This window comes from Cyprinus carpio, chromosome A11, assembly GCF_018340385.1.
Source record: "Cyprinus carpio isolate SPL01 chromosome A11, ASM1834038v1, whole genome shotgun sequence".
Lineage (NCBI taxonomy): Eukaryota > Metazoa > Chordata > Actinopteri > Cypriniformes > Cyprinidae > Cyprinus > Cyprinus carpio.
Window position 1 is genome coordinate 25,183,932 of NC_056582.1, and position 15,744 is coordinate 25,199,675.

The following is a 15,744-nucleotide window of genomic DNA, read 5'->3' on the forward strand; positions in this document are numbered from 1 at the left end:
GTTGCTTTTGAAAGTTCTCTGAACGTTTTGAAACAAGTAGTAACGTTTAAAAAACATTAGACAAACGTTTCATAAATGATGTATGAATAACATTTTGACAACGTTATTGAAGACCAGATAAATTGCGTTCTGTTAACGTTAAAGAAAAAGTTCTGAGAGCATTTCCTGCTGAGCTCTGCCATAATTTCTGATTCGATTACATCATTTCGAGTCAAAACATCTTTGTTTTGTTTTTTTATGATTTCCAGTCCTTTTTTGCATAAAATGTTGTGATTCATGACTAAACTGGTTGGTTTAGTTCATGGTGTAGAACTATTTACCATTTAACCCTTCAACGAGAGAAACTCTTCCGGATTGAAGGCCTCAGTAGAAGCCGGCCCTCACATAATGTCTGCACTAGTGAAGTAGCCTGTTTGCCACGTCAGCAGTTTTGGCCATTTGGCCTGAGGCTTTCTGGTGTGTTACACACACACACACATGCACGGGAGAGGAACGCAAAAACCCAAACACCCCAGATCACATTCCTGGGCCCCTGCACTGACAAAAAAAAAAAAACAGAAAGCGGAGAATGCAGGGGGAGCGAACGGGGCGGGTATTTCCAGCAGTTGCTCTCACTATAATTAGACAGAATACAGGCGAACCTTCACGGCCATCAATCACACGCACTGCAACACCAAGAAAGGAACTCGTGTCCCGGTGACTGCAGGCCTTTATCTGGAGGAAAGCTTTTTATGTCACACCAAATATAGCGATCACACACGCTCTGGACCTGGGACGTGTCACGAAAGGGCGCATTTGTTGCCTGGTTACCTGCAGGGAGAGCAAACACAGGATATGTGATGTGCCACGTCAGTCTGAGAGCAACACGCACATGTCCACCAGATAAATGAGGAAAAACACGGACATGCGACATCAGAAATCGAGTCATTAAATCACTGCAGCCAATATACAGAATATAGAAGTGACAAAAATATGCCTTAAAATCCACAAAATGAACATTTTTAATGCCTATACTGTAAAAAACTAAATATTTGACATTTACGGTAAATTACCGGCAGCTGTGGTTGCCAGAACTTCACTGTTAAAAATATGGTAGCAACATTTTAGGTTTTACAGACTTGACTTAAATTCACAATAAAAAAAAAAAAAAAGCATATTTTATTAACTGATGTAATGTTAATAAGCCAGCATATTGAAGTACTAATATCTGTTAGAAACATAGAAGAATTTAAGAAACCTAGTTATTTTAGCGAAAAATCATAAAATATGAAGTGTCATGCATGGAAATTCTGGGAGTGTCAACTTACAGTTTTTGATGGTAAATTATATAACAACTTTTTTTTCACTTTCAGAAAACTTAATTTTAACAGTATTTTACCGTAAAATTACATTAAATGTAATTACAGTTATATATAGTATAGTATATAGTATGGAAACTTACTGATAACCAATTAACATGTTTTTACTGTAGCATTTTTACAGTCTTTTACTGTTAAAATCACCATCCTTTTTTACAGTGCACACTTAAAATATTTAGTTTGCGTATTTAAAACTGTTGACTTACTATTATCGCTTTGAGATGCTACTTTTTGAAGGCGCTGTAGAAAATAAAGTTTATTATTATCATTTATATCCCAAGCTAACAAAAATATGTTCTAAGAACGTTTTGATAACGTTCCCGTTAAGTTATGGAAATGTTATTTCTGAATCTTCGCAAAATGTTTTAAAAGCATTTTTCTTTCTTCAGAAACATTTAAGGAATGTTCTATTTTTTTCATTTTACAAACACTATGAGAATGTTACATTTGAATGTTCTGTAACAAGAAGTAACGTTTAGAAAACATTAGCCCACGTCCGACTAAAAATGTTTCGGAATAACGTTTCATGAGCAATGTATAAATAACGTTTTGAGAATGTTACAGATAATACTAGTATTTGTTTTATGCTATATGGCTTTGCTTAAAATATTTAGTTAGTTTTGAACGTTCTCTGAACATTTTGAAACTACTAACGTTCACATAAAACGCTTGTTTATGCAAATGTCAGCCGAAACATTAAAAGAACATTTTTTCATTTTATAAACACAAAAAAGTTTGATAAACAGTGAATAACAACAAATAATAACACTTTGAGAACATTTTTGAAGACCAGAAAAAAATAGATGAACGTTCAACGTTACGTAAAAATCAACGCAATACAAGTCTTAACGATTGGACCAATGAACGTTACGAAAGTTTGTGACATGTTGCAATGCATGAGTTTGCGTAGCCAAAAACCATAAAAACACTTGAGCTTCGTTTTCAAAATAAAAGTACTTCTATTTTAGTATTTATTTAGTTTAGAAGCGTATAGAAGCTATGCTAATCCATGCAATATATGTTGGTGATTAGGAGAAATCGTTGGAAAATATTGTTTTTGTGAAAAGTCTAAAACAGCTACATATTGATATGTTTTGTATTGTGTAAAATCAAATTTTTGGTTTATAATTATTGTTCCTTAATTTAGAGCATGTTAGGTTTAACAATTTTTGATGAAACAGCGAACTATCTTGTTTTTCGTGAAAGCCAGTATGAAACTTAGAGATGGATTTAACTAATGAACGTAATGGAAGTATGTGGGTTACTGAGAGTTTTAGGATGGTAATATTTTAGGCTTGAATTGATAATAACCAATCAAACGCCCAGAGCGAGCTGAAACATGAAACAGACCTCCAATAATTCTAGAAGCATAATTAATCAAAGACTTCGGCTCATAAGATATGCTTTATGTAGTTTCGTTTGTACATGTGGCCGACTTGTCTTTTACAAACCCAAACTTTTTTCTTTTTTCACGCCAAGTTCAGCGAGATCATGTGAATCTTTCCCATGTGATCCCTTAATTATTCGGCAGTGAAATGACAGTTTTCCTCTGAGCGCTGTGTTTAAAGGGGCCAGTTTTGGGAGGGGGACTGAAATATTATTCCAGAGTGTTTTCAATGCCGGCCTCATTCTCCTGAGCTGTGTGGCAACTTTGAACACGGTGTCCCATTACAGGAAGCCAGATCTCACAGATTGGCCCTTTAAAGTGGATCTCTCATATCCTTCCTTTTTGTTCAGACGCTTTTCAAGGAGACGGCCGTGATTGGTGCAGATGGCATTGGACTTCATGTATGAACTTTGGAGGGGTTGTTGTGTGTCTCTGATGTGTTAAATTCAATCTTTGCAGTGAAATATCACAGGCGACAAATTTAGGTTATAAAAATGTTGTGGGAATGTTGTTTTAAAATGTTACTAAAAAGTTGTCCGGTTTTTCTTTATTGTAATTATAATGTTATTTAAAGGTTACAAAATCATTTCTTACAATGTTCCACCAACTTAAGTTATTTGATAAAACATCCCATTTTATCATAATTGGATCGTTACTATTTAACGTTACTAAAACATTTCTTAATATTCTAGGAATGTTAAAATGTGTCCATTTTTCTTTTGTAATTAGAATGTTATTTAAAACATTCCTTACAACTAACTTTTTCACATAAAATAAAATCATATGTGATTTGAAGTTAATTTTTTAACATTCTAAGAATGATGAAATGTTAAATTTTCTTTTCATGATTAGAACGTTATTTAAACGTTACAAAAATGTCTCTTACAACTTTATTTGCACCCCAAATGTAACTTTATTTGAATGCTTATTTTTAATATTCTAAGAACATTCAAATAACCCATTTTTTTGTTGTCATTATGACATTATTTAAAGGTTACAAAAACTTGTCTTATAACACTCTATTAATTTTTTTCACCTAAAATATAACGTTATTTGAACGTTTATTTTTCATATTCTAAGAATTTTTAGAATGTCCAGTTTTATCGTAATTTGATTGTTTTTTAAAGGTTACTAAAACGTTTCTTACAACATTCTGCTTAACTTTATTTTCACCCAAAAGTTATTTGAATGGTTATTTTTAATATTCTAAAAATGTTAGTGTCTTCTAATCATATTTAGAACGTTATTTAAAGGTTACTCAGACGTTTCTTAGAACATTTTCTTATTGTAATTGTTACAAAAACATAAAACATTTTTAACTTTATTTTCATGTAATTTAAATGTTTTTATATGTACTAAGAACTTTAAAATGTCCAGTTTTCTTACTGTAATTAGGACGTTATTTATAGGTTACCCAAACATTTCTTACTACATTTTAGTACGTATATTTTCATACAAATAACGTTATTTGAACGTTTATTTTTCATATTCTACGAATTTTAAAATGTCCAGTTTTATCGTAATTTGAATGTTTTTTAAAGGTTACTAAAACGTTTCTTACAACATTCTACTTAACTTTGTTTAAAAACAAAAAACATTTTTAACTTTATTTATAATGTAATTTGAATGTTTTTATATATATTCTGACAACGTTAAAATGTCCAGTTTTCTTACTGTATTTAGGAAGTTATTTAAAGGTTACCCAAATATTTCTTACTACATTTTAGTAACTTTATTTTCATCCAAAATATAACGTTATTTGAACGTTTATTAACAATATTTTCTATCAACATTGAGAATGATCAAAAACATATAACAGAACATTTTCTCTCAACATAAGAACATTCGTCAAGTAAAAATAACATCATGAGGACATTCAAACAATATCTTTTCTAAACGTTGAGAATGTTTATCAAATATTATGTCATAAGAACATTCCATTAACATTACTTTAAGAATATTTTGTCCTAAAATGTATATAGCTATGAGTGAATGTTGTGAGGATGTTCTCTATTATCTGGGATCCGCCCATCATGGGCCAAAGTCATGAAAGAAGGAGCGGAAAGAAAAGAGGGAGTAAGAGTTTGCTCTGACCTCATTTGTTAATGTGTAGCAGGCCTTTCCGTATAGGCTCTGCTTGACAAGAGTTGCACAACACAGAGCTTTGCACTTTGGCTGGCCTGCGGGACGCTCCGGAGGCGGGTGTGTGGGTGTGGTAAAGCACGGGTAATGTTCGGCCTTGGCAAGGTCGATCTCGCCGAAACTCCCATTGGTCAGCCGTCACCGTCTGTGTGTGTGTTTCATTGCTTTGTTTTTGTTTTCTCCTAGTTTTGTCTGCAACAGTTGCTAAGTGCGCTGGCGGCCAAAGCCCTCCACTGCTTTTGTACTTCATGGTTATTGCTTCATGTACAATAGTTTCAGGATTTTCTGGATGGAATTGCAGAACGAAAATCCAATAAAAAAACACCAATGAGCATAATGAGAATAACAATCTGAATGCATTATATGAGAATGCCAAATAATGTGTTTATTTTTTACTCATATATATATATATATATATATATATATATATATATATAAGAAAAAAACAAGAAAAGGCAGAAATGATATTTTTCACACACACACACACACACACACACACACACACACACATATATAATACACAAGAAAAAAAAAAGAAATAGTATTCTTCATTAAATATATGAAGAAATAAAAAATTTAGATATATTCATAAATATATTTGAAAAATGAGAAAAAAACAAAACAATTAAAAACAAGAAATTATATTTCTTATAAAATATAAATATATAAAAATGTATGCATAAATATACATAAAAAAACAATAAATGATATTTTCCATATATATAAAAAGAACAAGCAAGAATATATGTTTTTCATAAAACATAAATACGTAAATATATATAAATTAATAAATATCTTAATTTGAATTTATTTAAAAATATAAAAACAAAATAAATATATTTTGAAAATATATATATATATATATATATATATACAGTATATATATATATATTTCATGTAAAAAAAAAAAAAAAAATAATATATATATATATATATATATATATATATATATATATATATATTTATATATTTTTTTTTTTTTACATTATATATACGTTTTGGGGCTGATATAGACCTGGAAATGTTTTCATGAGATCCAAATATATCTTCATGTCAACACCAAACTCAAATTGTTATGAATTAACCAGGATGATATATCACATGGTAGTCATTAACCAGTGAGGCATGGCTGGCCCCACCCCTCTCCTCTCATTGGGCAGGGCTTATCTCGCAGTCACTTGACCTTTGGCCCTGCAGATCTGTGGGTAAGAAAATAAACACAAGCACACCCATCACATCTGGAGAGCAGCGTTGCTGAACATTGATCACTGCTCAACAAAGATGCCTTCAGGCCATGTGAGTATAGACTGTCAGGAACACAAAGTACACAGTGTGTGTGTGTGTGTGTGTGTGTGTGTGTGTGTGTGTGTGTGTGTGTGTGTGTGTGTGTGTGTGTGTGTGTGTTTTAAGGTCAGAGTAAAAAAACACTCGATACTATCGGTGTTAGCCAGAAACTTGTTATGAATGGTTAGTGTATTAACTCAATCACCACTGAGAAATCTTTGCCTTTTAACCCTATAAATGCTAAAACACATCAGAGCAGTGACAGAGGGTTTTAGCCCCAATTAAGTCTAAACAAAGTTGAATTCACTCTGTGTTGAACTATAAGTATTTATTTTACATAATACATAAGGCATATTTTATCAGTGTCATGAAACAATGTTTTAGTGACCACAGAATTATGACTACAAATGTAACATCCACTACAGAAGGTATATAAATAGATATATAAATATCTAGATGAGAGATATCAATTCAGAATTACGATGTAAACAGAATTGGGTGCATGAAAGTCAGAGCTGCGATATAAACTTTTTTTTTTGAGAACGAAAGTCAGAATTGTGAGATATAAATTCAGAATTGCAATGTAATCAGTTTTGTTAGAATGAAAGTCAAAATTACGGGGAAAAAAAAAACAGAATTTTGAGAACGAAATTCAGAATTATGAGATATAAACTTAAAATTGCAAGATAAAAACTCAGAATTGCGATGATAACAGAATTGCGAGAACGAAAGTCAGAATTGTGAGATATAAATTCAGAATTGCGATGTAAACAACTTTGAGAACAAAAGTCTGAATTTGCAAAATAAACTCAGAATTATGAGATATAAACTCAGAATTGCAAGATATAAATTCAGAATTGCAGTGTAAACAGAATCGCGATGTAAACTAAATTGGGAGAACAAAAGTCAGAATTGCAAGATATAGACTCAGAATTGCTTTATATAAATTCAGAATTGTGTTGTAAACAACTGCGAGAACGAAAGTCTGAATTTGCAAAATAAACTCAGAATTGCGAGATATAAATTAAGAATTGCGTTGTAAACAACTGCGGGTTACGAAAGTCAGAATTCCAAAATAAACTCAGAATTAAAGGTTATAAACTCAGAATTGAGATACAAACTCAGAATTGCGAGATATAAATTAAGAATTGCGATGTAAACAGAATTGCAATGTGAACAAAATTGCGAGAACGTAAGTCAGAATTGCAAGATATAAATGCAGAATTGAGATGTAAACAGAATTGCAATGTGAACAAAATTGCAAGAACGAAAGTCAGAATTGCTAAATAAACTCAGAATTTTGAGAACAAAAGTCAGAATTGCAAGATGTAGACTCAGAATTGCTTTATATAAATTCAGAATTGCTTTGTAAACAACTGCGGGAACGAAAGTCAGAATTGTTAAATAAACTCAGAATTAAAAGATATAAACTCAGAATTGTGAGCTATAAATTCAAATTTGCAATGTAAACAGAATTGCGTGAACGAAAGTCAGAATTGAGATATATAAAGTCAGAACTGACTGTTACGACTGTTGCAATGATATAAAATCACTTGTAAAATGGGATAATATACACGTTTTGATGGGGTGAAACTGGTTATTGCCAAAAAAGACATAAAGTGCATGAGACAGAACAGCTGCACGTCTCATTTCAAAGTAACAAGACGAGTCGACCTTGAAGAGCACGGCAGCGCCTCTGTTAGTGTGGAGGACTGGAGATCGGTCTGAATAATGAGCGAGCCGTGTTTCAGCTGTGTCCCATTAACCTTCCCATCCATATGAGATCAAAGATGGCGACGGGAGGGGCCGCATGGAGATCAGCTGTTGCGCGGTTGTTGCACCATCGCTTGAGCCGACATGAGAGCGTTTCTCACAGATGTTAAAATATGTATAAAGACGATTTCACAGACCTGCCGGGCAAATCGAACGCTGAGACGCAAAGGGAGGATACACATCACAGCCAAGTGAAGAAAGTCCACTAAAAAAATCAATGCAGAAAGGTTTTCTGCAGCTCGATGAGGCAAAAGAGTGAAATAAACGAAGGCCTTTCGAGTGGAAAATGCTCAAAGGTAAATCACCTTTTTAAAGACATTTCTGCCTCTCAGAAGGAACTTCTGACTTGGAAACCTTGTGATCCAACCAAAATGGGCTCTCTTCGGTTTTTTTCCAGAACAGAATCCCTCGTCCTTGTTCACGGCCTGTTAAGACCTGGTTTTCCTCACAACCTTCAATAATCTTTCTGTTTGCTGAGTGCTGTGAGAGAGAGAGACAGAAAGAAGATGTCAATAAGGTATCATGAAAGCAGCAGAGCAAACGAAAAAAAACAAACTCACGCTTTTATGTAGAGACAGATATTTGTTTTGTTTTGAAAGCAGCACTTCTTTTTTTATTTATATATTTATGTAATATTTTATATTTTATGAAACAGATCATTTCTTGTTTGTTTTTTTATTATATCCATATATTTATTTATTTTATGGGAAAAAAAAACTTTTTTCAGACACTTTTCTTTCAAGTTTATATATTACAATTCAGACTTTTTTCTCACAGCTGCAAGAAAAAAGTCCCAATTGCCTTTTAATTTGTTTTTATTCGATGTTCGTAAAGTTCGTAATTACGATATCAGGTACATTCAAGTCATTTGTTCGGAGATAGATGGCGCTGTACCTTTTCTACAAAAAACTCTTTATTAAACGCAAGTTTAATAAAAATTAAAAGCTAATTCTACAAAACGCTGACTAAAGAATGTGCATTAACATGTTTTTTTATGTTTTTATTCAATTTACGAAGTTGCTGTAAACCGAATTTCTATTCATTCGTACAATACTATTGTGTTTTATTCTAAAAGAAATTTACCATCAATACAGACACTTCATGTGCCTTCAACTCTTAAATTAAATTTTTCCGTCATGATTTGAACGCACAATAATATAATAGCTGATTCAGGATTATCAGGATATTTTTCCCAGTCAACTCATTGGTAAAAAGTGTCCCGGTTTACCTGAATTTCCACCTGAATGTGGAAATAAACTATAGCGGGGTTAAATTCTATATGGGAATTCATGCCAAATATAATTTAAACAGAAAAACACAAACACAAAAATGTGTGTATAAATGTATTTTCACATTTTTTAAACTAAATTTACTGTTATTATAGTGGAAGTGCGTCATCACAGTCAGCAGAAAGTGTGAGTAACGCGAGTAACCGATGCTAAACCCTGTTTTTCTCACTCCAGCAGAGGTAACCATATAACAATGACTAAAGCAAATATCAAAGATGGCGTTCGTAACACTGGAAAGTCTTAAAACAGTTGATGTGACACTAGTACATAGTGCATAAGTAATTTATTCTGCAACATAAACAACTTAACCTGTGCTTTTGCGTTGTGCTTAATGACGCAACTTAATTTTACGTTCTGTTTTGGCTTATGAAATGTCCATCTTACTCCATGTTTCTTCAGTGCTCACATTTGGATTTCAAGAGACTTTTCTTGGTTTTTGCAGCCTAAAATGACTGAATTTCCTGCAGCTTTTCTAAAAAAAAATGATGGCACTTGCAGCATTTTTTTGTTGTTTTGTAGTGAACACCCACCAATAGTCATGATGTACTTCTGTAATTAGTGTTAGTGACAAAACGATTATCTGTAAATATTTTTGCGCATAATTATTGAATTTGTGTTCCTGTTCGCCGTGAACAAGACAACGTTCACACCAACATACTCATAATCAAAATACTCAGAATTCTGCTTTTTAGTTTGTCTTAGACAAAATTATTACTTCTTGTTTATACAGTTTAACAATTATTTCATTGTCTGTTGTTGTGATATTGTTTTTGCTATATATATATATAATTATGAGTATTATGAGTGATTGCACATTTCACATACAAACTGCTACAAATAATGCAGAGTTGGTGTTCTACAGTATAGTAAAATAGACATATTTCTGCTGCTGAACTGCACTTTTCTCCTGCCCTAGGTGGAGATTAGTATGTTACCAGACACAGTTTTTCTTCTTCCTCCTTTTCATGATAAATGCCCTCTCGCCCTGCCACCAAACCGCTCTATTTTTAGCTCTGATGTCAAAGAGGCCTGCAAGAATCTCTGTGGGCTGCGATTCACATGAACGATGAAATCATCACAAAGTACAGTCTCTCTTTTTCACCCCTGCGCTGCGAAAGGAGTGTGTGAAATGGAAATGAGTGTTGCTTTTTTGTCCTCGTGACACGAGAAACTAGGCGCTCTTGTGAACGATGGAACGCCATCAGATCCGCCGAAAAACTGGAGCGCCGGTGGAGGGAGGGAGCGAGAAGAGAACAAAAACAACTCAGAGGACCAAAACAGATTTTGACAAGAGAGAGGGGGAAAGAGAAGCAGACAGGCCAGTCTTTTGTGTGCTAGACAGACTTGTTTAGGACGAGGAGGATTTGATCAGCTGATAACGTGAGGTGATGATAAAAAGCTCTCCGCTGTTTTTGTGCCTGAACAATGGCGCTAGCAAGGGTTCTTCAGTTTGGCACACTTCAAGATTTAACCCGGCAGTTGTTTAGTTACATACTGGGTCAGGACGGGGTTCACCAGAACTACAGACAGGTCCCAACATCGCCGTTCTGCTCAGGTGGCCATTTCTATCACACCAAAATCGAGGATTTCAGTAAAGCCGGGAAAAAAAACTGAAAAGGAATCCATTGACGGAAATTAACTTTTGCATTAAAGAGCGATATTTACCCTCGTAAACTGATTTACATGGGCATTTTTGAACTTTATTAAGGCAAAAAATACAGACAAAGCAGTAATATTGGGAAATATTATTGCAATTTAAAATAATGGTTTTCTATATTAATATGCTCTTAAATATAATTTATTTCTGTGATGTAAAGCTGTATTTTCAGCATCATTACTCCAGTCTTCAGTTATACATGATTCTTCAGAAATCACTAAAATATTAAGACTTAACAAAAACTATTTATCCATTCAACACAAAAAGCTTAATAAACATATACATTTCTTTATATCACTTTTTATCCATTTAACACATTCTTGCTGAATAAAAGTATTAATTTCTTTCTAAAAAGAAAGAAAACATTACTGACCCTAAACTTTTGAATAATAGTGTATATTGTTAGAAAAGATTTATATTTTAAATAAATGCTGTTCTTTCTAAATTTTTATTCATCAAAGAATTCAAAAAAAAAATAAAAAAAGTTTCACAGGTTCAAAAAAATAAAAATAAGCAGCACAACTGTTTCCAACACTGATCTCAAACTTTTGAACAGCAGTGTAGATTTTTAGATTTACTCATTAAATGCAATAAGACACTTAAGGGTGAATGCCAATCAAATAAAATTAATATAAACAAAATCCATCTTTGCATTGCAGAAGTGGCACAGAAGCTGCATCTGAAGTGGCATTGAGACGCATTTATGAATGCCAGCTTATGGAATTATTGACTCACCCAGTTCAAAAACGGTGAATTGATCAGGAACAACATCCACATGTTGATCAGAGATGCAATGAATGGTGAAATACTGATTGAATGAATGGCATTCAATCTTAAAGGGATAGTTCACCCAAAATAAAAAAAATTCATCATTTACTCATCCTCAAGTTGTTCCAACTGGGGGGGGGGGGGGTGCAATGGAATTCAATAGCTATTAGCAACTGTTTGTTTCCCAACATGCTTCAAAATATCTTCTTTTGTGTTCAACAAAGGAAAGAAAGAATGACAAATGTGTCACGCCTGCACTGGTAGATGGACATGGTATTTCAGATCTGGTCTGTCCGACCTAAAACCAGATCGATGGCCACCCTACGTCCTACTTAAAACACCAACTTACTTAGCAGTTATCCTATTTTGTAGACAGAAGACAGTGAGGCTATTTACTTGGAACATAGTCTGAGATAAACTTATTAGTTGGATGGAAGAGGAAAGAGTTTTAGAGCCGAAGATGAGAGAAAAGATGGATAAACTCATAGCTCACTCTCAGCTCCTGTTACATAATCTCTTGAGTGTGAGTAATAGAGCTCTCTATCTGTCTCTCTCCATCACCAGGGTCTCATTAGTGTGCCAATCTGAAATATTAGTTCATTCCTCCTCATTCCTCCTGCTCTCGACACACAGAATCCTGACAACTTGATTATTCAAGAGCGCAGGAGTGGAAGTGCAATTTACTATCTATCTATCTATCTATCTATCTATCTATCTATCTTTCTGTCTTTGTAGCTTTCATCCATTCATCTGTCCATCATTCTATCTTTCTATCTGTCCATTCATCCATCCATCCACCTATCCATCCATCATTCTGTCTTTGTATCTCTTCATCAAACCATCCGTCCATCCATCCATCCATTATTCTGTCTTTGTATCTGTCCATCCGACCATCATTTTATCTTTGTATCTGTTCATCCATCTATCCATCCATCATTCTGTCTTTGTATCTGTCCAACGTTCTATCTTTGTATCTGTTCATCCACTTATCTGTCCATCCACCCATCATTCTATCTTTGTGTCTGTCCATCCGTCCATTGTTCTATTTTTGTAACTGTTCATCCACCCATCTACCCACACATCTGTCCATCCACCATTCTGTCTTTGTATCTGTCCGTCCATCTATCCATCCATCCATCCATCCATCCATTATTCTGTCTTTGTATCTGTTCATCCACTCATCTATCCATCCACCCATCTACCCACACATCCATCCATCCACCATTCTTTCTTTGTAACTGTTCATCCACTCATCTATCCATCCACCCATCTACCCACACATCCATCCATCCACCATTCTTTCTTTGTAACTGTTCATCCACTCATCTATCCATCCACCCATCTACCCACACATCCATCCATCCGTCCACCATGCTGTCTTTGTATCTGTCCGTCCATCTATCCATCCATCCATCCATCCATCCATCCATTATTCTGTCTTTGTATCTGTTCGTCCACTCATCTATCCATCCACACATAGTTCTGTATTTGTATCTCCATCCTTCCATCCATCATTCTGTCTTTGTATCTGTCCATCCGTCCATTGTTCTATCTTTGTATCTGTTCATCCACTCATCTGTCCATCCATCCACCCACCCACACATCCATCCATCATTCTATATTTATATCAGTCTATCAGTCATTTTATTGTTCTGTCTGTGTATCTGTCTATTTGTTTATCCATCCGTCCATCATTCTGTCTTTGTATCTGTTCATCCACTCATCTCTCCATCCACCCATCATTCTGTCTTTGTATCTGTCCAACGTTCTGTCTTTGTATCTGTTCATCCACTCATCTGTCCATCCACCCATCATTCTGTCTTTGTATCTTTCCATCCATCCATCATTCTATCTTTGTAACTGTTCATCCACTCATCTATCCATCCACCCATCTACCCACACATCCATCCATCCACCATTCTTTCTTTGTATCTGTTCATCCACTCATCTATCATCCACCCATCTTCCCACACATCCATCCATCCATCCATTATTCTGTCTTTGTATCTGTTCGTCCACTCATCTATCCATCCACACATAGTTCTGTATTTGTATCTTCATCCATCTATCCATCATTCTGTCTTTGTATCTGTCCATCTGTCCATTGTTCTATCTTTGTATCTGTTCATCCACTCATCTGTCCATCCATCCATCATTCTATATTTGTATCTGTCTATCAGTCATTTTATTGTTCTGTCTGTGTATCTGTCTATTTGTTCATCCATCCCTCCATCCTTCCATCTGATCTACAGTACTTGTTTCAAGTTAAGAGACTAAAAATGTTTTTTCTCTCATTCCAGTGACTATTTGCACTGGCTGATCTGGGCTCTGAGTTTCTGCATCAGACGCAGAAGAAAGTGTGCATGGTAAACAGAGCTGCGGTCCAGCGTCAGCATCCCGTGGCTCATTGTATCCACATCCTGCTCTATACAATCCCAGACGATATCGCCGAGGTATGCGCTGGACTGCGGCCCAGAGCGAAAGCTATGCACATCCTCTCCCATTCCTAAACAAAGAAAAATGTTAATAACAGACCTTGCTTGGACACTTAAGAACACGGGAATGAACTTTCTTTCATTGTTGTTTGTGCACATCTGGATTTCGGTAGGAAAGGCTGTGTGGCGTCTCCTCCTCTGCTGGCAGTCGGGCTCAAGTTTGTGGGATGAAAATAATCCGGTGTCATCCAGTGCAGGCCGTGGCCGAGTCAGAGAGGATACGCGGTGCTGGGTGGATTCACTGGATGCTTGAGCTCAGCAGGAGCTTTGCCAGGAGAGCGTGTGTGTGGAAGAAGCTGTGGTTGCACTCTTGTGGTTGTGTATATGTGTGTTGGCTCTTGCTGAAAGCATTCTGTGTCTGCGCATTTATGAGCGGCTTAGTGGCAAATTGTCGAAAAATTAAGCTTTGTGATTTTAAATGCACATATGTTAAGGTACAATAAAATATTAGCATGCATTAAATTGGCACATGTTTTAAATAAACTTTTAAGGGAACATTTTAAAGGGATGGTTCACCCAAAAATTGACATTCTTTCAGGAAAGAAGTTATTTTGACCGTTTTTTGTCCACAGTCAGTTGGGTCAAATTTTGTTTGGTTCCCAATATATCTTCTTTTTTTGTTCCATTCAAACTCAAATATGACTGTGAGAACTTTGTACCGCCCAGTATCAAGTTTTCTCTCATGAGAACTCCCCTCACAAGCTCAATCGCTGACCTTTCTTCTAAAGTTTTGTTGGTCGTAACCCCATATGAGGGCTTCCAGCATGGCAAAGCTAGCTAGAATGTCCTCTAGAGAGCAAAAAAACTTGACATTAGCGTGTGTATTCAGCGTTTAGTGCATCTTAGTCACTGGGAAACGTGTGAACTTGTTTACGTGTTTGTGTGTAGGTGCAGACGGGAAACTAATGCTTTCAAATGGACTCCTGACATTAGTAACTCTCCACCTCGCTTCTCTCTCCGTCTCTCTCCACGTGTGTCCTGTTAAGGTGGGCGGTGTGTTAAAAAAACAGCTTTTAAACCGAGACGGTTGAGTTTGTGACTGGGCTCCCACAGTTTGTAGATGCTATTTTAACCGCACGGATCCAGTAAACGTCTCCAGGTCCGTGTGCATAAATAACCAGCTGATTTGTGGTTGGTTAACGGAGACGTGCCACTGAAAATGCTCCTCAGACATTCATTAAGTGGTGCCTATTTAGGGAAGTCAAACTAGACGGGTGGTGCGTAAAGTTATAGCAGGAAACATACCTTCAGATCGTCTCTTTCTGAACGGAAAGGCCAGCAGTGACTGGGCCAAGTTTTGTCTGCAAATAGCAGCACTGGTTGAGCTGGTATTTTGAGCTCTGGCTGACGTCTGACTGCCAGAGGATCATTTCACAAAACTCATACAGTGATGTACAGTATTACCCTTCAGTAAGGATGCATTAAACAGATCAAAAGTGACAGTGAAGACATTTATAATGTTAGAAAAGATTTCTGTTCTTTTGAACCTTCTATTCATCCGTGAATCCTAAATAATAAAAGGTTTCCACAAAAATATTGATCAGCACAACTGTGTTCAACATTGATAATAATCAGAAATGTTTCTTGAGCA

General features: G+C 35.2%; 1 long non-coding RNA gene across 1 annotated transcript; it reads left to right on the top strand.

Moving 5' to 3' along the window:
- The first annotated feature begins 5,955 nt into the window (after positions 1–5,955).
- LOC122146667 lies at positions 5,956–15,661 on the top strand. The gene is made up of 3 exons (XR_006161201.1): positions 5,956–6,183; positions 10,150–10,618; positions 13,959–15,661. It is a non-coding gene; the product is annotated as an uncharacterized LOC122146667 (long non-coding RNA).
- Positions 15,662–15,744: the final 83 nt, after the last annotated feature.